Source organism: Heptranchias perlo, chromosome 20 (assembly GCF_035084215.1).
Source record: "Heptranchias perlo isolate sHepPer1 chromosome 20, sHepPer1.hap1, whole genome shotgun sequence".
NCBI classification, from domain to species: Eukaryota; Metazoa; Chordata; class Chondrichthyes; order Hexanchiformes; family Hexanchidae; genus Heptranchias; species Heptranchias perlo.
The window spans coordinates 19,784,890-19,799,349 of NC_090344.1; the positions used below are offsets into that span (position 1 = coordinate 19,784,890).

At 45.9% G+C, this 14,460-nt stretch overlaps 8 non-coding genes across 8 annotated transcripts; 4 read left to right on the plus strand and 4 right to left on the minus strand.

The window, feature by feature from the left end:
• The first annotated feature begins 3,483 nt into the window (after positions 1 to 3,483).
• trnap-ugg (transfer RNA proline (anticodon UGG)) lies at positions 3,484 to 3,573 on the plus strand. Its single transcript is given in 2 exon segments — positions 3,484 to 3,519; positions 3,538 to 3,573. It is a non-coding gene; the product is annotated as a tRNA-Pro (tRNA).
• Positions 3,574 to 4,099: 526 nt separating this feature from the next.
• Positions 4,100 to 4,173, minus strand: trnai-aau (transfer RNA isoleucine (anticodon AAU)). The gene has a single exon. It is a non-coding gene; the product is annotated as a tRNA-Ile (tRNA).
• A 4,231-nt stretch (positions 4,174 to 8,404) lies between these two features.
• trnap-ugg (transfer RNA proline (anticodon UGG)) lies at positions 8,405 to 8,494 on the plus strand. The gene is given in 2 exon segments: positions 8,405 to 8,440; positions 8,459 to 8,494. It is a non-coding gene; the product is annotated as a tRNA-Pro (tRNA).
• A 526-nt stretch (positions 8,495 to 9,020) lies between these two features.
• trnai-aau (transfer RNA isoleucine (anticodon AAU)) lies at positions 9,021 to 9,094 on the minus strand. The gene has a single exon. It is a non-coding gene; the product is annotated as a tRNA-Ile (tRNA).
• Positions 9,095 to 10,984: 1,890 nt separating this feature from the next.
• On the plus strand, positions 10,985 to 11,074 carry trnap-ugg (transfer RNA proline (anticodon UGG)). The gene is given in 2 exon segments: positions 10,985 to 11,020; positions 11,039 to 11,074. It is a non-coding gene; the product is annotated as a tRNA-Pro (tRNA).
• Positions 11,075 to 11,600: 526 nt separating this feature from the next.
• On the minus strand, positions 11,601 to 11,674 carry trnai-aau (transfer RNA isoleucine (anticodon AAU)). Its single transcript has one exon. It is a non-coding gene; the product is annotated as a tRNA-Ile (tRNA).
• A 1,890-nt stretch (positions 11,675 to 13,564) lies between these two features.
• On the plus strand, positions 13,565 to 13,654 carry trnap-ugg (transfer RNA proline (anticodon UGG)). The gene is given in 2 exon segments: positions 13,565 to 13,600; positions 13,619 to 13,654. It is a non-coding gene; the product is annotated as a tRNA-Pro (tRNA).
• Positions 13,655 to 14,180: 526 nt separating this feature from the next.
• Positions 14,181 to 14,254, minus strand: trnai-aau (transfer RNA isoleucine (anticodon AAU)). The gene has a single exon. It is a non-coding gene; the product is annotated as a tRNA-Ile (tRNA).
• Between the last annotated feature and the right edge of the window lie 206 nt (positions 14,255 to 14,460).

Below are 14,460 nucleotides of genomic sequence, written 5' to 3' on the forward strand. Positions count from 1 at the left end.
TTTGACATGGTTAGGGTGGAAGCTGGAAAGGTGGAGCATCGTGAGGTTGTCCGTGGGCTTGCTGTAGAGTGAGGTGCTGAGGTGCCCGTCTTTGATGGAGATTCGTGTGTCCAAGAAAGAAGCTGATTCTGAGGAGTAGTCCATGGTGAGCTTGATGGTGGGATGGAATTTGTTGATGTTATTGTGTAGTCTCTTCAGTGATTCTTCGCCGTGGGTCCATAGAAATAAAATGTCGTCGATGTATCTGGTGTATAGCGTTGGTTGGAGGTCCTGTGCAGTGAAGAAGTCGTGCTCGAACTTGTGCATGAAAATGTTGGCGTATTGGGGTGCGAATTTGGTCCCCATGGCTGTTCCGTGTGTTTGGGTAAAGAACTGGTTATCGAAGGTGAAGACATTGTTATCCAGGATGAAGCGGATGAGTTGTCGGATGGCGTCTGGGGATTGGCTGTTGTTGGTGTTGAGTATTGATGCTGTCGCAGCGATGCCGTCATCGTGGGGGATACTGGTGTATAGTGCCGAGACGTCCATCGTGGTGAGAAGTGTTCCTGGTTCAACTGGTCTGTGGGTACTGAGTTTTTGTAGGAAGTCTGTAGTGTCGCGACAGAAGCTGGGGGTTCCCTGTACGATGGGTTTCAGGATGCCCTCGATGTATCCAGAGACGTTCTCACACAGGGATCCGATAGGACGTCCGGGTGTGTTGGCTTTGTGTATCTTTGGGAGGCAGTAGAAGTCTCCCACTCGGGGAGTACGTGGGATGAGAGCGTGCAGGATGCTTTGAAGGTCAGGACCTCTCTGGATACATCGAGGGCATCCTGAAACCCATCGTACAGGGAAGCCCCAGCTTCTGTCGCGAAACTACAGACTTCCTACAAAAACTCAGTACCCACGGACCAGTTGAACCAGGAACACTTCTCACCACGATGGACGTCTCGGCACTATACACCAGTATCCCCCACGATGACGGCATCGCTGCGACAGCATCAATACTCAACACCAACATCAGCCAATCTCCAGACGCCATCCTACAACTCATCCGCTTCATCCTGGATCACAATGTCTTCACCTTCGATAACCAGTTCTTTACCCAAACACACGGAACAGCCATGGGGACCAAATTCGCACCCCAATACGCCAACATTTTAATGCACAAGTTCGAGCAGGACTTCTTCACTGCACAGGACCTCCAACCAACACTATACACCAGATACATCGACGACATTTTCTTTCTATGGACCCACGGTGAGGAATCACTGAAGAGACTACACGATAACATCAACAAATTCCATCCCACCATCAAGCTCACCATGGACTACTCCTCAGAATCAGTTTCTTTCGTGGACACACGAATCTCCATCTGAGAGGGGCACCTCAGCACCTCACTCTACCGCAAGCCCACGGACAACCTCACGATGCTCCACTTTTCCAGCTTCCACCCTAACCACGTCAAAGAGGCCATCCCCTATGGACAGGCCCTGTGAATACACAGGGTCTGCTCAGACGAGGAGGAACGCGATGGACACCGACATACGCTGAAAGACGCCCTAGTAAGAACGGGATATGACGCTCGACTCATCGATCGACAGTTCCGACGGGCCACAGCGAAAAATTGCATCTACCTCCTCAGAAGACTAACACGGGACGCAACCAACAGAGTACCCTTTGTCGTCCAGTACTTCCCCGGAGCGGAGAAACTACGCCATGTTCTCCGCAGCCTTCAACATGTCATCAATGAGGACAAACACCTCGCTATGGCCATCCCCACACCTTCACTACTCAGCTTTGAACAGCCGCCCAACCTCAAACAGACCATCATTCGCAGCAAATTACCCAGCTTTCAGGAGAACAGCGTCCGCGACACCACACAACCCTGCCACGGTAACCTCTGAAAGACATGCCAGATCATCGACACAGATACCACCATCACACGAGAGGACACCACCCACCAGGTGCACGGTTCATACAACCTGTGACTTGGCGAACGTTGTCTACCTCATACGTTGCAGGAAAGTATGCCCCAGAGCATGGTACATTGGTGAGACCATGCAGACGCTGCGACAATGGATGAACGGACACGGCACAACAATCGCCAGACAGGAGGGTTCCCTCCCCGCCGGGGAACACTTTAGCAGTCAAGGACATTCAGCCACCAACCTTCGGGTAAGCGTACTCCAAGGCGGCCTTCGAGACACACGTCAACGCAAAATCGTCGAGCAGAAATTGATAGCCAAGTTCCGCACCCATGGGGACGGCCTCAACCGGGATCTTGGGTTCATGTCACACTACACGTAACCCCACCAGCGAACAAATGTTATCTGTTTTTAATATAACGGGTCATTTGCTGTCTTTCTCTTCCTTCCGGATGTTTCTATGTTTCTGCCTCTCTCTCTCTGTTTTTTTTTTCTTTTTTGTTGTTTGTACATTTGGTGGCCCTGTAGGTAACACCTCTCTGTCTGAACACTTTGATTGCCTTGGCAACGGGACCTCCTCAGAAGACTAACACGGGAAGCAACCAACAGAGTACCCTTCGTCGTCCAGTACTTCCCCGGTGCCGAGAAACTACGCCATGTTCTCCGCAGCCTTCAACATGTCATCAATGATGACGAATACCTCGCTATGGCCATCCCCACACCTCCACTACTCGCCTTTAAACAGCCACCCAACCTCAAACAAACCATCGTTCGCAGAAAATTATCCAGCTTTCAGGAGAACAGCGTCCGCGACACCACACAACACTGCCACGGTAACCTCTGCAAGACATGCTAATCATCGACACAGATACCACCATCACACGAGAGGACACCACCCACCAGGTACATGGTTCATACTCCTGTGACTCGGCCAACGTTGTCTAACATCATACATTGCAGGAAAGGATGCCCCAGAGCATGGTACATTGGCGAGACCATGCAGACGCTGCGACAACGGATGAACGGACACCGCGCAACAATCGCCAAACAGGAGGGTTCCCTCCCAGTCGGGGAACACTTCAGCAGTCAAGGACATTCAGCCACCGACCTTCGGGTAAGCGTACTCCAAGGCGGCCTTCGAGACACACGACAACGCAAAATCGTCGAGCAGAAATTAATAGCCAAGTTCCGCACCCATGAGGACGGCCTCAACCGGGATCTTGGGTTCATGTCACACTACACGTAACCCCACCAGCGAACAAATGTTATCTGTTTTTAATATAACGGGTCATTGACTGTCTTCGTTCTGTCTCTCTCTCTTTTTTTTTGGGGGGGTTGTACATTCAGTGGCCTTTTAGATGACACCTTTCTGTCTGCTCACTGTGATTGCCTTGGCAACGGGCAGGAATCACCAGGCTTTGTTCTGTGATTTTCAAATGCGAAGGATTCGAAATTGTCACTTCCACAAATAGGAATAGAAAACGAGATTGGGTGGACAGAAGCGGTTGGAAAGGATAGCCGATCGGCTGAAGACTATGGTGAAATTTTAGACCGGCTGCAGGGCTTTCTAGCAAGCGGCTCGTTGGTCTAGGGGTATGATTCTCGCTTTGGGCGTTTTTCTAATGGAATATGCAAGAGGTCCCGGGTTCAAATCCCGGACGAGCCCTGTTATCTCACTGCTTTTTAGTGAAAAGTCACCAATTGGATTCTGACATCTTTGCAGTTGTTCGAATTGAATTATATTTGAGCTCCAGAGGACAAAGTGCAGAAGTTTCCAAGGCGCAACACACACGGAGTAAATAAAATGTCTCAAGATGATGTGGAGATTGAAGCTGAATGTGAATTTACCCCAATTCAGGCGGTCTCATTGATATTAGATGACGGGATCGAGAACCACATATCCAAGTTTGCCGATGACACAAAGATAGACAGAATTATCAGCAGTGTGGATGGAAGAATGAGATTACAGAGAGATATTACTAGATTAAGTGAATGGGCAAAACTGCGGCAAATGGATTTCAACGTAAGCAAGTTTGAGGCCGTCCACTTTGGACCTCAAAAAGATAGATCAGAAAACATATTAATGGATGTTACTCCAAAAAATTGACCTCATGACATTTTGTGTGGAGTCGCTTGTTTCTCAAGTCTGCCAAACTTTTAAAAGTGACCAAAATATTGCAATAGGAACCTTATGGCCCGTACAGGGATCGAACCCGCGACCTTGGCGTTATTAGCACCACGCTCTAACCAACTGAGCTAACCGACCATGTATACATCTTAGCTTTATGGGCTTACCCGCGTGTTGGGTAGTTTGTGTTTATTTTTACACCAGCTGACAGGGTTTTACAACGAATATTGAATAAACCACATCCCTTAAACATTGTTACTTGTTTCTGTATATACTGTCGAGGATGTTGATCAAAATTAACAAACAATGAGCACTTTAATGTAACAAATTAAATTCCGATCAATATTATTTTACTAACAATGAACAGCCCATCCATAAAACACTGCCCCGCTATAAAACCTGTGGGCAGGACCCTGAGCTGTCTGTCTGTCTATCTGTCTGTCTGTTTATCGGTCTGATTGGGTCTCGGCCTTATTCTTAGGCCAGGCTTTTTGTTTGCTGGCTGCAGGCCTCGCTCGCCGACTGACTGAACAACGACCAGGCCGTGTGTCAGAATCAATGACTGTGACTGACTGTCTGCCCATTTATGGCCACATTTCTGAGTTCCTGCCATCGCTCTGTGTCGCAGGCCTGTCTCTATCCCTTAGGATCACAACACACCCACAAGCTTCACGACTGAACGCAGGTTTGGTCAGTCTGTCCGCGCAGGTCCTTCGGAAGCTAATGATTTTGAACTGAATTATTTTTCCTGAGCGACTTGTGAAGTTTTGTTCAGTGATATGTTTGCGAAAGAGAACGGAGGAAATAGTTAGTGTGCAACTCGAAATTTCTCTACATCGGAATAGAAAACGTGATTGGATGGATAGAAGAGGTCTGAAAGGATGGCCGATCGGCTGTGGGTGGCACCGAATTCTGCAGTGGCTGCAGTGGTTCATTACCGGTAATGAAAATGAGGTAATATACTACCACAAGCTGCCGGTGCAAATCATTCAATTTCCCAAACTTGACCCACCGAATCAAATGAAGCTCCTGGGAAAGCTACAAGACAACGCCGGTCTATCGGGCATCGTTTGAAGCAACTGTCAGTTTAAAGTGGCATCTACAGCCATGTAAGTACTGCCATGTGCCGCTGCGATCGCCGAGTGGTTGAAGCGTTAAATTCAAGATCAAATGGAGTTTTCCTTCGCAGGTTTGATTTCTGCTCGCTGAATTATTGTTTAAAGATCCGTTCAATGCTCAAATGAATGAACTGGATCTAATTCACTTCATTTATCTCTCTCAGTGCATGAGAGATACTCGAGCGTGGCCGGCGCTTTTAATTGAGTGCCCAATGTACTCTTGCAAAATTCAAATACACAAGAAAGAATCTTGCCCAATCTGCAACTAAAATTCTGCTACTTTGCTGAACCACCCATTTATAAGCGACTTTATTTAGATGAATCTCACTATCTCTCCTTGTCTCTTGTCTCGATGTTGTCCCCTGATGGACTTCTCAGGCTTCCTGGAACGGGAAAGGCTGATCGAACCTGCAACACCAGCAGGGAAAGGGAAAGGAAATAAAGACTGAGACGGTCGGAAAAGTAAAGGTGCAACCCAGCTGATAAATTCGGAGCTAATGTCTCCACATTTTTGTCTCTTCGCCCTCACAGTGAAAGGAAACAGCAATGTGAGTAAAATATGCTTATGGTAGCTTGTATCCTCTGACGTTGCCGAGACAGATGCCAATGTAGCTTCATGATGTGGAGATGCCGGTGATGGACTGGGGTTGACAATTGTAAACAATTTTACAACACCAAGTTATAGTCCAGCAATTTTATTTTAAATTCACAAGCTTTCGGAGATTTTCTCCTTCCTCAGGCAAATGTTTCAAGATCTCCTTGAAGCCTACGCATTTATACATATTGAACAATACATGGTGTTTACAGACTGCCCCTGCAACTGCCCGTTGCCAAGGCAATCACCGTGTTCAGACAGAGAGGTGTTACCTGCAGAACCTCCGAATACACATTCAACAAAAAAACAAACAGGGAAAAAAAACAGAGAAAAAAAAACACAGAGAGAGGCAGAAACATCCGGAAGGCAGAGAGAGCCAGCAAATGACCCATTATATTAAAAACAGATAACATTTGTTCGCTGGTGGGGTAACGTGTAGCGTGACATGAACCCAAGATCCCGGTTGAGGCCGTCCTCATGGGTGCGGAACTTGGCTATCAATTTCTGCTCGACGATTTTGCGTTGTCGTGTGTCTCGAAGGCCGCCTTGGAGTACGCTTACCCGAAGGTCGGTGGATGAATGTCCATGACTGCTGAAGTGTTCCCCGACTGGGAGGGAACCCTCCTGTTTGGCGATTGTTGCGCGGTGTCCGTTCATCCGTTGTCGCAGCGTCTGCATGGTCTCGCCAATGTACCATGCTCTGGGGCATCCTTTCCTGCAACGTATGAGGTAGACAACGTTGGCTGAGTCACAGGAGTATGAACCATGCACCTGGTGGGTGGTGTCATCTCGTGTGATGGTGGTATCTGTGTCGATGATCTGGCATGTCTTGCAGAGGTTACCGTGGCAGGGTTGTGTGGCGTCGTGGACGCTGTTCTCTTGAAAGCTAGGTAGTTTGCTGCGAACGATGGTCTGTTTGAGGTTGGGTGGCTGTTTAAAGGCGAGTAGTGGAGGTGTGGGGATGGCCATAGCGAGGTGTTTGTCCTCATTGATGACATGTTGAAGGCTGCGGAGAACATGGCGTAGTTTCTCCGCTCCGGGGAAGTACTGGACGACAAAGGGTACTCTGTTGGTTGCGTCCCGTGTTAGTCTCCTGAGGAGGTCTATGCGATTTTTTGCTGTGGCCCGTCGGAACTGTCGATCGATGAGTCGAGCGTCATATCCCGTTCTTACTAGGGCGTCTTTCAGCGTCTGTAGGTGTCCATCGCGTTCCTCCTCGTCTGAGCAGACCCTGTGTATTCGCAGGGCCTGTCCATAGGGGATGGCCTCTTTGACGTGGTTAGGGTGGAAGCTGGAAAAGTGGAGCATCGTGAGGTTGTCCGTGGGCTTGCGGTAGAGTGAGGTGCTGAGGTGCCCGTCTTTGATGGAGATTCGTGTGTCCAAGAAAGAAACTGATTCTGAGGAGTAGTCCATGGTGAGCTTGATGGTGGGATGGAACTTGTTGATGTTATCGTGTAGTCTCTTTAGTGATTCCTTGCCGTGGGTCCATAGAAAGAAAATGTCGTCGATGTATCTGGTGTATAGTGTTGGTTGGAGGTCTTGTGCAGTGAAGAAGTCCTGCTCGAACTTGTGCATGAAAATGTTGGCGTATTGGGGTGCGAATTTGGTCCCCATGGCTGTTCCGTGTGTTTGGGTAAAGAACTGGTTATCGAAGGTGAAGACATTGTGATCCAGGATGAAGCGGATGAGTTGTAGGATGGCTTCCGGAGATTGGCTGTTGTTGGTGTTGAGTATTGATGCTGTCGCAGCGATGCCGTCATCGTGGGGGATACTGGTGTATCGTGCCGAGACGTCCATCGTGGTGAGAAGTGTTCCTGGTTCAACTGGTCCGTGGGTACTGAGTTTTTGTAGGAAGTCTGTAGTGTCACGACAGAAGCTGGGGGTTCCCTGTACGATGGGTTTCAGGATGCCCTCGATGTATCCAGAGAGGTTCTCACACAGGGTTCCGTTGCCTGATACGATGGGACGTCCGGGTGTGTTGGCTTTGTGTATCTTTGGGAGGCAGTAGAAGTCTCCCACGCGGGGAGTACGTGGGATGAGAATGCGTAGGATGCTTTGAAGGTCTGGATCGAAGGTCTTGATCAGTTTGTTGAGCTGGTGGGTGTGTTCTTTGGTCGGATCTGCGGGTAACCGTCTGTAGTGTTCCTGGTTGTCCAGTTGTCGGTATGCTTCTTTGCAATAGTCTGTTCTGTTCTGTATGACTATGGCTCCTCCTTTGTCCGCTGGTTTGATGACAGTTGCAGGGGCAGTTGCAGGGGCAGTCTGTAAACACCATGTATTGTTCAATATGTATAAATGCGTAGGCTTCAAGGAGATCTTGAAACATTTGCCTGAGGAAGGAGAAAATCTCCGAAAGCTTGTGAATTTAAAATAAAATTGCTGGACTATAACTTGGTGTTGTAAAATTGTTTACAAATGTAGCTTCAGATTAACTAATTCTGAAAAGTATTATTTGAAGAAACAAGTCGTACATTGTAAACGAATTTAGTAAAGAGAGGCTAATATTGGTGACTGGAAATAGGTACTGTACAACTTGATATTGCTGCAAATAGGAATAGAAAACGAGATTGGGTGGACAGAAGCGGTTGGAAAGGATAGCCGATCGGCTGAAGACTATGGTGAAATTTTAGACCGGCTGCAGGGCTTTCCAGCAAGCGGCTCGTTGGTCTAGGGGTATGATTCTCGCTTTGGGCGTTTTTCTAATGGAATATGCGAGAGGTCCCGGGTTCAAATCCCGGACGAGCCCTGTTATCTCACTGCTTTTTAGTGAAAAGTCACCAATTGGATTCTGACATCTTTGCAGTTGTTCGAATTGAATTATATTTGAGCTCCAGAGGACAAAGTGCAGAAGTTTCCAAGGCGCAACACACACGGAGTAAATAAAATGTCTCAAGATGATGTGGAGATTGAAGCTGAATGTGAATTTACCCCAATTTAGGCGGTCTCATTGATATTAGATGACGGGATCGAGAACCACATATCCAAGTTTGCCGATGACACAAAGATAGACAGAATTATAAGCAGTGTGGATGGAAGAATGAGATGACAGAGAGATATTACTAGATTAAGTGAATGGGCAAAACTGCGGCAAATGGATTTCAACGTAAGCAAGTTTGAGGCCGTCCACTTTGGACCTCAAAAAGATAGATCAGAAAACATATTAATGGATGTTACTCCAAAAAATTGACCACATGTCATTTTGTGTGGATTCGCTTGTTTCTCAAGTCTGCCAAACTTTTAAAAGTTACCAAAATATTGCAATAGGAACCTTATGGCCCGTACGGTGATCGAACCCGCGACCTTGGCGTTATTAGCACCACGCTCTAACCAACTGAGCTAACCGGCCATGTAGATATCTTAGCTTTATGGGCTTACCCGCGTGTTGGGTAGTTTGTGTTTATTTTTACACCATCTGACAGGGTTTTACAACGAATATTGAATAAATCACATCCCTTAAACATTGTTACTTGTTTCTGTACATACTGTCGAGGATGTAGATCAAAATTAACAAACAAAGAGCACTTTAATGTAACAAATTAAATTCCGATCAATATTATTTTACTAACAATCAACAGCCCATCCATAAAACACTGCCCCGCTATAAAACCTGTGGGCAGGACCCTGAGCTGCTGTGAAAATGATATCACCGCAACGTGATTCGATCACGCTGCGTTTTGACGTTGAGTCAGATGTCTGTCTGTCTATCTGTCTATCTGTTTATCCGTCTGTTTGGGTCTCGGCCTTATTCTCAGGCCAGGCTTTTTGTTTGCTGGCTGCAGGCCTCGCTCCCCGACTGACTGAACAACTACCGGGCCGTGTGTCAGAATCAATGACTGTGACTGACTGTCTGCCCATTTATGGCCACATTTCTGAGTTCCTGCCTTCGCTCTGTGTCGCAGGCCTGTCTCTGTCCCTTAGGATCACAACACACCCACAAGCTTCACGACTGAATGCAGGTTTGGACAGTCTGTCCTCGCAGGTCCTTCGGAAGCTAATGATTTTGAACTGAATTATTTTTCCTGAGTGACTTGTGAAGTTTGGTTCAGTGATATGTTTGCGAAAGAGAACGGAGGAAATAGTTAGTGTGCAACTCGACATTTCTCTACATCGGAATAGAAAACGTGATTGGATGGATAGAAGAGGTCTGAAAGGATGGCCGATCGGCTGTGGGTGGCACCGAATTCTGCAGTGGCTGCAGTGGTTCATTACCGGTAATGAAAACGAGGTAATATACTACCACAAGCTGCCGGTGAAAATCATTCAATTTCCCAAACTTGACCCACCGAATCAAATGAAGCTGCTGGGAAAGCTACAAGACAACGCCGGTCTATCGGGCATCGTTTGAAGCAACTGGCAGTTTAAAGTGGCATCTACAGCCATGTCAGTATTGCCATGTGCCGCTGCGATCGCCGAGTGGTTGAAGCGTTAAATTCAAGATCATATGGAGTTTTCCTTCGCAGGTTTGATTTCTGCTCGCTGAATTATTGTTTAAAGATCCGTTCAATGCTCAAATGAATGAACTGGATCTAACTCACTTCATTTATCTCTCTCGGAGCATGAGAGATACTCGAGCGTGGCCGGCGCTTTTAATTGGGTGCCCAATGTACTCTTGCAAAATTCAAATACACAAGAAAGAATCTTGCCCAATCTGCAACTAAAATTCTGCTACTTTGCAGAACCACCCATTTATAAGCGACTTTATTTACATGAATCTCTCTATCTCTCCTTGTCTCTTGTCTCTATGTTGTCCCCTGATGGACTTCTCAGGCTTCCTGGAACGGTAAAGGCTGATCAAACCTGCAACACCAGCAGGGAAAGGTAAAGGAAAAAAAGACTGAGACGGTCGGAAAAGTAAAGGTGCAACCCAGCTGATAAATTCGTAGCTAATGTCTCCACATTTTTGTCTCTTCGCCCTCACAGTGAAAGAAAACAGCAATCTGAGTAAAATATACTTATGATAGCTTGTACACTCTGACGATGCAGAGACAGATGCCAATGTCGCTTCAGATTAACTAATTCTGAAAAGTATTATTTGAAAAAACAAGTCGTACATTGTAAACGAATTTAGTAAAGAGAGGCTAATATTGGTGACTGGAAATAGGTCGTGTACAACTTGATATTGCTGTATTTTGGAATAGAAAACGAGATTGGGTGGACAGAAGCGGTTGGAAAGGATAGCCGATCGGCTGAAGACTATGGTGAAATTTTAGACCGGCTGCAGGGCTGTCTAGCAAGCGGCTCGTTGGTCCAGGGGTATGATTCTCGCTTTGGGCGTTTTTCTAATGGAATATGCGAGAGGTCCCGGGTTCAAATCCCGGACGAGCCCTGTTATCTCACTGCTTTTTAGTGAAAAGTCACCAATTGGATTCTGACATCTTTGCAGTTGTTCGAATTGAATTATATTTGAGCTCCAGAGGACAAAGTGCAGAAGTTTCCAAGGCGCAACACACACGGAGTAAATAAAATGTCTCAAGATGATGTGGAGATTGAAGCTGAATGTGAATTTACCCCAATTTAGGCGGTCTCATTGATATTAGATGACGGGATCGAGAACCACATATCCAAGTTTGCCGATGACACAAAGATAGACAGAATTATAAGCAGTGTGGATGGAAGAATGAGATGACAGAGAGATATTACTAGATTAAGTGAATGGGCAAAACTGCGGCAAATGGATTTCAACGTAAGCAAGTTTGAGGCCGTCCACTTTGGACCTCAAAAAGATAGATCAGAAAACATATTAATGGATGTTACTCCAAAAAATTGACCTCATGACATTTTGTGTGGATTCGCTTGTTTCTCAAGTCTGCCAAACTTTTAAAAGTTACCAAAATATTGCAATTGGAACATTATGGCCCGTACGGGGATCGAACCCGCGACCTTGGCGTTATTAGCACCACGCTCTAACCAACTGAGCTAACCGGCCATGTAGACGTCTTAGCTTTATGGGCTTACCCGCGTGATGGGTAGTTTGTGTTTATTTTTACACCAGCTGACAGGGTTTTACAACGAATATTGAATAAACCACATCCCTTAAACATTGTTACTTGTTTCTATATATACTGTCGAGGAAGTAGATCAAAATTAACAAACAAAGAGCACTTTAATGTAACAAATTAAATTCCGATCAATATTATTTTACTAACAATCAACAGCCCATCCATAAAACACTGCCCCGCTATCAAACCTGTGGGCAGGACCCTGAGCTGCTGTGAAAATGATATCACCGCAACGTGATTCGATCACGCTGCGTTTTGACGTTGAGTCAGATGTCTGTCTGTCTATCTGTCTATCTGTTTATCCGTCTGTTTGGGTCTCGGCCTTATTCTCAGGCCAGGCTTTTTGTTTGCTGGCTGCAGGCCTCGCTCCCCGACTGACTGAACAACTACCGGGCCGTGTGTCAGAATCAATGACTGTGACTGACTGTCTGCCCATTTATGGCCACATTTCTGAGTTCCTGCCTTCGCTCTGTGTCGCAGGCCTGTCTCTGTCCCTTAGGATCACAACACACCCACAAGCTTCACGACTGAATGCAGGTTTGGACAGTCTGTCCTCGCAGGTCCTTCGGAAGCTAATGATTTTGAACTGAATTATTTTTCCTGAGTGACTTGTGAAGTTTGGTTCAGTGATATGTTTGCGAAAGAGAACGGAGGAAATAGTTAGTGTGCAACTCGACATTTCTCTACATCGGAATAGAAAACGTGATTGGATGGATAGAAGAGGTCTGAAAGGATGGCCGATCGGCTGTGGGTGGCACCGAATTCTGCAGTGGCTGCAGTCGTTCATTACCGGTAATGAAAATGAGGTAATATACTACCACAAGCTGCCGGTGAAAATCATTCAATTTCCCAAACTTGACCCACCGAATCAAATGAAGCTGCTGGGAAAGCTACAAGACAACGCCGGTCTATCGGGCATCGTTTGAAGCAACTGGCAGTTTAAAGTGGCATCTACAGCCATGTCAGTATTGCCATGTGCCGCTGCGATCGCCGAGTGGTTGAAGCGTTAAATTCAAGATCATATGGAGTTTTCCTTCGCAGGTTTGATTTCTGCTCGCTGAATTATTGTTTAAAGATCCGTTCAATGCTCAAATGAATGAACTGGATCTAACTCACTTCATTTATCTCTCTCGGAGCATGAGAGATACTCGAGCGTGGCCGGCGCTTTTAATTGGGTGCCCAATGTACTCTTGCAAAATTCAAATACACAAGAAAGAATCTTGCCCAATCTGCAACTAAAATTCTGCTACTTTGCAGAACCACCCATTTATAAGCGACTTTATTTACATGAATCTCTCTATCTCTCCTTGTCTCTTGTCTCTATGTTGTCCCCTGATGGACTTCTCAGGCTTCCTGGAACGGTAAAGGCTGATCAAACCTGCAACACCAGCAGGGAAAGGTAAAGGAAAAAAAGACTGAGACGGTCGGAAAAGTAAAGGTGCAACCCAGCTGATAAATTCGTAGCTAATGTCTCCACATTTTTGTCTCTTCGCCCTCACAGTGAAAGAAAACAGCAATCTGAGTAAAATATACTTATGATAGCTTGTACACTCTGACGATGCAGAGACAGATGCCAATGTCGCTTCAGATTAACTAATTCTGAAAAGTATTATTTGAAAAAACAAGTCGTACATTGTAAACGAATTTAGTAAAGAGAGGCTAATATTGGTGACTGGAAATAGGTCGTGTACAACTTGATATTGCTGTATTTTGGAATAGAAAACGAGATTGGGTGGACAGAAGCGGTTGGAAAGGATAGCCGATCGGCTGAAGACTATGGTGAAATTTTAGACCGGCTGCAGGGCTGTCTAGCAAGCGGCTCGTTGGTCCAGGGGTATGATTCTCGCTTTGGGCGTTTTTCTAATGGAATATGCGAGAGGTCCCGGGTTCAAATCCCGGACGAGCCCTGTTATCTCACTGCTTTTTAGTGAAAAGTCACCAATTGGATTCTGACATCTTTGCAGTTGTTCGAATTGAATTATATTTGAGCTCCAGAGGACAAAGTGCAGAAGTTTCCAAGGCGCAACACACACGGAGTAAATAAAATGTCTCAAGATGATGTGGAGATTGAAGCTGAATGTGAATTTACCCCAATTTAGGCGGTCTCATTGATATTAGATGACGGGATCGAGAACCACATATCCAAGTTTGCCGATGACACAAAGATAGACAGAATTATAAGCAGTGTGGATGGAAGAATGAGATGACAGAGAGATATTACTAGATTAAGTGAATGGGCAAAACTGCGGCAAATGGATTTCAACGTAAGCAAGTTTGAGGCCGTCCACTTTGGACCTCAAAAAGATAGATCAGAAAACATATTAATGGATGTTACTCCAAAAAATTGACCTCATGACATTTTGTGTGGATTCGCTTGTTTCTCAAGTCTGCCAAACTTTTAAAAGTTACCAAAATATTGCAATTGGAACATTATGGCCCGTACGGGGATCGAACCCGCGACCTTGGCGTTATTAGCACCACGCTCTAACCAACTGAGCTAACCGGCCATGTAGACGTCTTAGCTTTATGGGCTTACCCGCGTGATGGGTAGTTTGTGTTTATTTTTACACCAGCTGACAGGGTTTTACAACGAATATTGAATAAACCACATCCCTTAAACATTGTTACTTGTTTCTATATATACTGTCGAGGAAGTAGATCAAAATTAACAAACAAAGAGCACTTTAATGTAACAAATTAAATTCCGATCAAT